This window comes from Halichoerus grypus, chromosome X (genome assembly GCF_964656455.1).
Source record: "Halichoerus grypus chromosome X, mHalGry1.hap1.1, whole genome shotgun sequence".
NCBI classification, from domain to species: Eukaryota; Metazoa; Chordata; class Mammalia; order Carnivora; family Phocidae; genus Halichoerus; species Halichoerus grypus.
In genome coordinates this window covers 131,861,444-131,872,242 of record NC_135727.1, presented here as the reverse complement: position 1 = coordinate 131,872,242, position 10,799 = coordinate 131,861,444, and positions in this window count along the sequence as shown.

Below are 10,799 nucleotides of genomic sequence, written 5' to 3'. Positions count from 1 at the left end.
ATAGGAATTGTAAACTCATCTACCCAGCCGAATCTGCAAATCCCGAGAGAACACAGGTCAAGAAAAATACACAAATTACAGAAAAACTCTGTTGTCATTTCCCCGTCGTGCGGCCGGTTTCCAAGGCTTCCCTGACATTCAATAGCCTTTTTTTGAGGGTGGAGGGTGTGTTATTCTGTAATGTGTGCCATTGAAAATATTCAGAAAGAGTTAAATAATGAAATAAAACGGAGACAAGGCGTACAGAACAGGGCCATTAAAAATCGAACTGCTGCAGGCGCTGGGTGCCCCATTCTTGGACTTTGGATATCTTTTCGGGATCTGACAGAGACCCAGTTCAATTACCTCCAGGGCAGAGGGTAAGCCGTATTTCTGCAATTCCACTTTTTTAATTGATAGGTGGAGCTTTGTTGGATATGATAGAATAAGGCCAAATGTTATTCACTGTACTGCTTATCCTAATGCCTAGGATTTCTCTGTGTTCTCGTAAGTTGAAAGGGGAAAGTGAGACCACGTATCCTGTGCTTTTGCGGGGATGAAATGTCCAGAAGAGGCAAATCTATTCAGACAGAAAGGTGATTTGTGGTTGAATGGAGGATGGAGGGCAGGGGTGACTGGTCTTGATATGGGGTGTCATTTTGTGGGGGCGGTGAAATGTTCTCAAATCAATGGTCACACGTGTGCACGAGCCTGGGAATATACTGACATCGTCAGAATGGTACACTTCTATGGGAAAACTGTGTGGTGTGTGAAGGATACCCCGATAAAGCCATTTTTTTAAACAGAGAAATGATGGAGTGCAGATAACACATTTAAGGAAGAGACAAACGTCTTTTAAAGATGAGGGTAAAAACGAGCAGGAAAAACATATAGAAGAATATGCAGGACGTCTCAACCCACTATGATTTTTAGAGTGCATCCATAGACGCACCGCGTCTTGTGTGGGGCACACCGTGGGCAATATGGCGGCTTCCAGGGGCCCCCAGTGGCTTTCGGTTTTCAATGCACTTTGGTTATCTTGCTCGATGCATGTGGCTAAGAAGAAGGGGCTGTCTCATTATGAATTTCCTCGACATGTGCTTGTCCCCTTCTTACACTGTGGTCCAACCTTGTTTTCTTATGAACCCGGTACGAAATTTCAGGTGCTGTCAGAATATCCAGATTTTGTTGTCACAGCTGTTTTAAATCCCAGTTATAAGTGTTAACCACCCCCAACCCCTACGGACTCAAAGCCAGGTACTGAAGAGAAATTCAGATCCTCCATTTTCGCTGTTGGTGAAACCCAGAGGGAGGCACCGTTCGCCTTTGAAAAGGAGAAACATAGAACGGAGAACAAAGCTATTCCTACCGAAGACGCTTTCCTGTTGTGTTGCTGGAAAAAGTCACAGAGGCTTCCCAGAATAAAGTCCTACAAATTTCAGGTGTAGGGAACGATTATGCCCCATTCACGCGCCGAAAGACATACCCTCAGTGGGCGAGCGCATCCAGAATTGGGAAGACCCTCAACCGTGCATGTGTGGCTGTGCCTTCCAAGAAACAGCCTAAAACCAAAAATGTCACCGTTGGGGCAAAATAAAGGGAGTGGACCTTCAGCTCGAGGAGGGAAATGCGGAGTGGAAAAAACAGTACATTTTCCTGACATTCGTCTCCTGTGTCCTCTAGTATTTGCACTGATGTTCTGGCTTCTGGGCAACGGCGAGCAGCATAGGCAATGTTGGGAGTCCTCGGAAGTCCTTGTGATCAGGCCGCTCTTGGGTATCTGTGCATTCAAGAATTCTGATCTTGAAAGAAGAAACAAAAAGGGAATTCTCATCATGGGTTTCAGTATTACCACCCAAGTTGCTGGTCACTCTTGTGCGTTTCAAGTCAGGTAATTCTCATTTCGAATTGTTCCTTGAAGAAGAACGTCTTCACACTCATGTTTTATATCTATCCAGATTATAAGTCTAGAGACAGAGATAGTAAGCAGCAGAGGGTAGCTTAGGATTGAAAGCCCCTAGTCCTCTTAAAAGAGCACCCCTAAAGATGAACAGGATATGTAAGGTGGAAGGAACTCAGGTCTTGTGGCCACAGACACGTGGCAGCCCTCATTACCACAGAGAGAAGTGGTTCTCAGGTTCATTATCAGTGTCCCGGGGAGGGTGGGCTGTGACAAATGACCACAGACTAGGGTGGAGGATGTTAGAACAACAGGAATCTATCCTCCCCCAGCTCTGGAGACCAGAAGTCTGAGATCCAGGTGGGGCAGGACCACTGAGATCCAGGCGGGGCAGGGCTGCTGAGATCCAGGCGGGGCAGGGCCATGCTCCCTCCTGAGGCTCCCGAGGAGGGTCTTTCCTGCCTCTTCCAGCTTCTGGGGCTCCAGACATCCCTGGGCTTGTGGCCTCCCATCTCTACCTGTGTCTTCATGTGGCTTCTTCTTTGTCTCTTCTCTTCTATCTCTTACAAGGACACCTGTCATTGGATATAGGGCCACCCTGATCTAGGATGAGCTCACCTCAGAGCCTTCACTTAATTACAAACTCCAAAGCCTCCTTCCCCCAAATAAGGTCATGTTTGCAGGCTCCAGGTGGACATATATTTTGGGGAGCCACCATTCGACCCCTGCATGTTCCAACTCCCAGCCCTGCTGATCCTCAAGTGAGTTCTGTCCAGAACCCCAGAATCAAGGTTGCCTGGGAATGCAGTTCTCAACTTTCCTGCTCCTGCTCAAGAAGCACTTATTGAGGGGGGTGGGGATGGAAGGGTCAGCAGACAGCCCTCAACTCACCTGTGCTTTCTCTCCAGACTGAGCTTACAGTTGGAGGCCAGCAGGATGGAGGTTTACAGTTCTGAGCGTCTCTGAGCACAGTCCTGATTACCTCCTCCATAAAATGCAGGTAGCAGTGGCACCAACTTCCTAGGGGGACAATGAGATTGCAATTGAATTGCAATGAATAGGATTGAGCTTGGCACATCCCTTGGCCATCACAAGAGCTGGATAAAAGGCAGATTGTTACTAATGTCAGCGATGATGTTAAATCCATCCTGCAGGTTCAGGTCTTTGAGAAGCATCCAGTGCTTCTTCATTAGGTGGGAGGAAGACTTGGTTCCTTTGGGGACACGGAGGTGACAACAGCCTCCCTGGGGATGAAATTCATCTTTGAGTCTCTAATATCAGGCTAAGTATCCTGCTCTCAAGGACGTACACACCACAAGCTCAGGGTGGGCAGGGCGGGCTGGACAACCATGGACAGCCACACATCCATTCATATGGTCTTAGCAGGTTGAACCAATCAATGGCTGCTTCCATGAGTTCCTGCTGGACCTGACTTTGCTCCCAGGTGGGTTTCATCTGACCGAGCCAGCTTCTGCTGCTTGGCGACCACCTCGGAATGGCTCCCAAAGATCCCTGTTTCCCGGTGTGCTCACATTTATGTGATCCCATTCCCTGGAGGATGGACTGGGCCCAACAATTTGCTTCTTACCCATAGGCTGTGTCAAAAGCAATGAGTTGGACACCCAGCCAAGCCATGCCTGAAATCCTGACCCACAGAAACAGAACCATGATGAATGCATGTTGCTCTAAGCTGCTAAGTTGCGGGGTCACTTGTAACATGGCAATAGCTGACTGGTACGGTCCTTTTGGGCTCTGGTTTCCACCTGTATCATCCCATCATTTCACTGAGTGTTCCTCAAGCATTGTTGGCATACTGCAGAGACCTGAACCTCACGTGCTCTCTCGGACACCCGCGTGGCTGGCAACCCCACGTTTTCAGGACATCTGCCTACTTCCCCGCTCTAACAGCAGAGTTGATGGTCTTCTTGGACCAGACCTTGTGTCTGGGCTATAAACCCTAACAATATCTCCCACTGCTGGACCAGCAGCTCTGTGCACCCCAGCTCGTTGCTGGCTCTCCGCTGGGGCTCATTTCCAGAGCTCCTCTCACCTAGGTATTGCTGCCACCATGGTTGTTATGGACAGAATGTGTGTGTCCCCCCAAAATCCATATGTCCTCCCTACCCACAATGGGATGGTATTTGGAGGGGAGGCCTTAGGGTTAGGTGACATCATGATGGTGGGGTCCCCAGTGGTGGGATTCATGTCCTTATAAGAAGAGGGGGAGACATCATAGCTCTCTCTCTCTACCATGTGAGAACACAGGAGAAAGATGGTGTCTACACACCAAGGAGAGAGGTCTCGTGAGAAAGCAGTCTCTGCCCCGCCTGGATCTCAGACTCCCGGCCTCCAGAATCGCAGGAAATAAATGTCTATTGTTTAAGGTGCTCGGTCTACAGCATTGTGCTATGGCAGCCCATGCTGAGTGAGACAGGGGCTCAGGGTGGGTGAATATTGACATATGTATGCGTTTGCTAGGGCTGCTGTAACAAAGAGCCCCCAGGAATGTAGGAGACCAGAACTCCGAGATCAAGGTGTCATCAGGGCTGGTTCCTTCTGGAGTTTCTGGGGGAACATCTGTCTGTGCCTCCCTGTTAGCTTTTGGTGGCATTCTGGCCACCCTGGGGGTCCCCTGGTTTGCAGACAGAATGCCCGGACCACCACCTTCTTGTTCAGATAGTCTTGTTTCTGTGTGCACCATCCCCTAAGAAGACAGACATCTTCTTTTTGAAAACTGTCTCATGTGCTCACCCAGAAGTTGTCCTTTTGAGCCCGATCCTGTGTCCCGTTGGGCAGTAGGCAGTCCTCCCCACGTGGGAAGGACCCTCTGTCCTTTTCCAACACCACGCAGACCACCGCGGTCCTGACACATTCTCACCACGCTGGTGGCATCTTCTTTCTTACAACAAGGCAATAGAGAACAGCATGAAAGCATGGCTGACTTTGTTTGGAAGGGAAAAGCTCATCCTTGTGCCTGAGACCTAATGAGACCCTCAAGGAGGAGAAGGGAAAAGGGGGCATCCGCCCCGCAGCCCACGCCACGGAGCCCACGTGGCCGCGGCTGCCGTCCCCCTTCACCCAAGTGCCACCGTTCCAGGAGGGTGTACAGGTGAGTTTCCAGACTCCCAGATGTTTCTGTCACCTACAGCTTCTGATTTCTCATTGCCTTTAATTTGGGTAAATGGGTATTGGCTGAGGGTCAGCATCGCTTTTCCGCTTATTTAAATACCGTTTCACATTATTTCCCCGGGATCATTAGTTACATTCTTCAGCTGTCAGGTGGAATGCTTCAAAAGCCCCAGACAACAGAAGATGGAGGGGCCGTCCTTGCTGCTGTGTCTCTTCTCTTCCCGTCCATCACCCCTGAAATGTTTGGGGTGTCACTCGACGGAGCCTATGAACTCAGCTTCGTGCAAATGGATTTTCAATTTTACAGATGTTTCCGGCACTGAAAGGAACCAGGACATGTAACTGAGGGGGGAAAAGAAAATGACAAATTAAGGATCTGCTCTATTTTTGTCTCATTTAGAATATTTTCCCCGAGAGGTTGTAGGCTGCTTACATTTCACTAGTTTAAAAGGCAGCTGTGTCCAGAGGCGCTGAGCGTTGCTGCTCGATCATGCCTGGCACCGTGAGCACCCGGTTCTGGGTCTTTCCAGAGCTGCCAAGAGGGTAGCTGCACCTTCTTCTGCTGGAGCCTGATGCTGGGTCTTTGCACATTTTCGGGGGACCTCCGTCCTCCACGCTGGGGTATTCTGCACAGACAGCCGGTTCGCTGGACCCGCGCCGGAAGGGCAGCTACAACCTCCTCGGGTCGAGCCGGACTCAGCCTCCCGGGAGCAGGGTCCTGTCCTGAGAGCCCAGCCGTCCTTAATGGATAAAATAGGTTTGTCCCCGGTCACTCCCGCTAACATCCAGGGCCTGGAATTTCCCCCCACGGTCCACCCGCCAGCCCCAGGGAACTGATAATCCCCTAATTAATAGCGTGACCTTAGGAGACCTGCTTTACAAATAAGGCTGCACAGAAGATCCCAGGGTCCCGGACTCCCTCGGAGGCCCCAGAAATGAACTGACCTTGGGGAGGGGGCCTCACAGCTGTGCACGGAGAAGCCACAAAGAAGCCACTTTTAGACAAGCCTGTGAATCCTGCAGGACTAGTGTGAGGGCTCATCTGTGGGCAGATAACCACATTCATAAGGGAAGCCATATATTTGCACACATTTTTTATCTACAAATGTGTAAAAATCTGGCGCTCAAATATTTTTTTTTAATGTGCCCAGCGGGGGGTGGGGGGGGTGTTTCATGCTCAGATAAGTGACGTGGACGAAAATGTTTCTTTAGAGCTCCCATCTACCTTTGTAAGTCCTCCATCAGGGCCTGGTGCTCTGTTTGTGACGGCTTTCCTGGCTTTTCCGGGAGGGACGCAGCCCTTGTAGGTCTGCGTGAATGACAGGTAAAGCCCTCGGGGTCACAAACTCTGGGGCTGATCCCCACGTCCCCCGACAAGTGCAAGAACACGTCCCTTAAAAAAGCATCTCCAGGAACCTTTTTCTTTTCACCGATTATGAGTTTTCATATTTTTTTTCTCTTAAAGGAAAACGTGCGAAGGATCCCAGCGTGCGTCCGTGTGCCCGCGCACGGATGTGAGACGTGAAGGACAGCCGTATGATGAAGTGTGCACGCGTCTGTGTGCAGACTTATGCTAACTAGTCTTTTGTGTGGGTCACAGAGGAAGCTGGACGTTTTCATCTGACATGGGGATTCGGGGACCAGGAAAGGCAAATGGTAGGATAGCGTGCGAACGGCTCGGGGCTTAGGGACTTGGTCCGGCAAGTGAAATATCAGTGGAGACTCTTCGGTAGTCAAGATGCCCCAAGATCATTATTACATTATTACATTTATGTCATGAAGGCGCCGCCGGTTTCTTCATCCGTAACTGTCACGGTGCATGTTACCAAGGTGCCCGGGAATCACATTGGAGCAACAGAACATCTGCCAAAAGAGTCATGAAATGAAGAAAAAAAATTAGAGCAATTATCCGTCTTAACGAGACCACATCCCTTGTGTTGTCATTCACCAAGTACGTAATGTGCAGCCTGAATTTTCTGCCTGTGGCATTTTTTTAAACAGAATTTCATATGCAAACAAAAATAGATCCCTCTTAAAATGATTGTTTTGGAAGTTTTTAGTGTGGAAGGTAGGGGAACAGGGGTTTTGAAACGGGGTTGGGGGGGCGGCGGGCATGGTTTTGACTTCTCTGTGCTTCCGAGTGTAGTCACTGCAGGTCTTCAGAACTGCATCTCGGTCCTTGAAGAAGAAACTCGGATGCAGCTTAGCTACGGAAAGCGGTGCCTCTTGCAGGTGGCTAGCTGGGGACCACCTGGCAAAGTCTCAGCCACGTGTGTGTGCATACGGCCCTAGATATTCCAGGGCTCGGAGAGCAGCTGGGGAAACCGAGGGCTGTTTTTGCACAAGAAGTAGGTCATCACTTAGACACACACCTCACAGATCTTCTGTTACCCCCTGTTGCCACGTGGGTGTCCTCAAGCCTTTTTCTTATTTCCAACCCAGTCCCACCTCCTCTGTCCCATCTAAGGGGGTGGCGGCACACCCTCTTGGAACTCACGGGAAAGGGGACCAGGTGAATCTGCATTCCAAGCCGCTTCTGTCTCTCCTGGGTGTGTCTCTCTAGCCCAAAGTACTTAACTAGCGTGACCTTCATTTTTCTTTCTGTAAAGTGAGAAAAATTATATGCGCCCTTCGGGGTTGTTCTGAGGGATTGAGATAATGTGTATAAAGCTCCACAGAGCACGCCCAAGCCAGAAAAGGTGCTCAATAAACTAATGGTAGTGTTACTTATGATTAGAATAATAAGCATGTGCTGTTATTAGGTGGGCCGTGTGCATAAACAATTCTCGATGGGGGAGATTTTGGTCTTCCCCAGCGTACATTTGCTAGTGTCTGGAGACTTTGTCTGTGGTCACCTTGTGGGTGAGGGTGCTCCTGGCATCTGGTGGGTGGAGACAGGGACACTGCTCATCACCCAACAGTGCACAGGATGTCCCACAGCAGAATCAGCCAGCGCCAGATGTTAATAATGGCTTTGCATGGGAGACCTTATTTATCTATCTATCTATCTATCTATCTATCTATCTATCTATCTATCATCTATCCATCCATCCAAACAACCATCCATCCATCTATCCTTACATCATATCCATCCATCATATCTATCTATCTATCTATCTATATCTATCTATCTATCTATCCATCCATCCATCCATCCAACCAACCATCCATCCATCCTTACATCATATCTATCTATCTATCTATCTATCTATCTATCTATCTATCTATCATCTATCTATCTATCTATCTATCTATCTATCTATCTATCTATCTATCTATCCATTCATCCATCCAACCAATGATCCATCCATCTATCCTTACATCATATCTATCTATCTATCTATCTATCTATCTATCTATCTATCTATCCATCCATCCATCTATCCATCCATCAATCCAACCAACCATCCATCCATCTATCCTTACATCATATCTATCTATCTCTCTATCTCTCTATCTATCCATCCATCCATCCAACCAACCATCCATCCATCTATCCTTACATCATATCCATCCATCATATCTATCTATCATCTATCTATCTATCTATCTATCTATCTATCTATCTATCTATCATCTATCTATTCATCCATCTATCCATCCATCAAATCTATCTATCTACCTATGTATCATCCATCGTCATCATCTGTCCCATGATGCACAGGACGGCCCCCCTCCCACAGCATGATCTGGCCATCAATGTCACTACAGTGCAGAGGTTGAGAAACTGCATTTAGCTTAGTGATGACCTAAGTAGAGACACTGAAAATGTAGAGCCACGAGCATGTTGTGGTTCTTTGTTGTCTCTGTCAGGAAAGGACATGTAGACAGAAGGCAAGAATGGTTCATTGTTGGGGCTCCTAGGTGGCTCAGTTGGTTGAGAGTCCCACTCTTGGTTTCAGCTCAGGTCATGCTCTTGGGGTAGTGAGATTGAGCCCCGCTTTGGGCTCCATGCTCAGCGGGGCATCTGCTTGAAGATTCTCTCCCTCTGCCCCTCCCCTGCCTCTCACACGTGCACTCTGTCTCTCCAATAAATAATTAAATCTTAAAAAAAAAAAGAATGGTTAATTGCTGGTGTAGAAGAAAGAGCTTGAAGTGGAATTCCACTCCGTAAATAAAGTCTAGCTGTTTGTATAGCCGAACGGGGGCATCTGGTCCCTGCCACAGGGTTCACTTGACATCCTGAACTTTTTCAACTCAACCAGAAACAAAACAAATTGCAAGGAATCTGGAAAGTATGACAGAAAAACACAGGAGGCTGTCTCTTCCGGAATGTGGTGAAATTTGATTGGAGGGGATGGTTATGTGAACACGGTAAATTGAAAGAGTTCATCAAAACTCAGAAGCTCTCGAAGGCTCCCGGTTTGTCAGACAAGCTAAAACAGCTCCCTACTGTCCCTCAACTGCTTCAGCCTCTCTGCTGACCACAGACTACGACCTTCAGAGTGACTTTGTGGTGAATTTAAAAATAGGAGAAGGCCCAACGCCAACCCCTGCCTCCAGAGCACCTGTTGCTTGTAACAGGCGCCTCTTTTGACTTAATTATGACATCGGTCAAGGGGCAGAAAAACAGGATGGTTGTGTGGACACAACAGGCTAATGCAAGGCTAAGGATTCCTTTGTGAATAAAGAGTTATGATTCTTAACGTATGTTTTTGAAAATCACTTAAAACATTCCTCATTTATTCATGGCTGCTTCCTGCCTTTTCTGTTTCTTATGCAGACCCCCCGTCCCCCGAACACTGCAACCATTTCCTCATATTATAACCTGAGGTGCCACTGAGTCACAGAGCTCCACCGGGCCAGAGAGCCCCACCACGATCTCTGACTGTGTCGTTCACCTCCAGCTCCCCTTAAGACATGGCCCTGCCAAGGTCACATTTGGCTTCAGGGCCAGTCGTCCCTTCTCCAAATGAGGGGGGTAATATCCTAAAATGTATGCAATCAGCAGACTTTTCCTCATGCAGTGCTTAGTTTTTAATTTGCATGCAGAGAATGCTTTTGAGCCAAGGGGCTCGCACATGCCTTTGGGGTGGATGAGTTCGTAGCAGGTGTCAGAAGAGGATTTGCGAAATGGTCTCTGCTGGTGTTTGGGACACAGGGAAAGATCATATGGTCAAAGGTCTTCCAAACGTTGGCTATGGGAGGGGAACAAAGAGTTGAAAAACCATGGATCTCCCATCCTCGTGCACATTCTTGCACAAACTTCTCTAGAGCTCACAGAAAGAATCCTGAGCATGTCAGAAGGATTGGATTCAGGCGATCCCTTCATTGTCCCATATCCATGAAGATATTCATACAGTTTTACCCTTCTATTCCACTAACGTGTGGATTGCATTGACTGATTTTTTTCCAAGATTTTATTTATTTATTTGAGAGAGAGAGAATGAGAGAGAGAGAGAGAGCATGAGAGGGAGGAGGGTCAGAGGAAGAAGCGGACTCCCCATTGAGCAGGGAGCCCGATGTTGGACTCAATCCCAGGACTCCAGGATCATGACCTGAGCAGAAGGCAGTCGCTGAACCAACTGAGCCACCAGGTGCCCAACATTGACTGACTTTGAAATGTCAGTTCAACCTTGAGTTTCTGGGAGCAACCCCTCTTGGCCATGGCGTGTTATTCTTTTAATATATGTATTTGTGGATTCATTTTGCTAATAGACTGTTAGGAATTTCTGTCTGTGTTCATGGCAGATATCGGTCTATCATTTTCCTTTGCTGTAATATGTTTTGTCTGGGTTTGGTTGTCAGAGTAAGACAAGACACATAGAATGAGTTAGCAAGCGACCACATT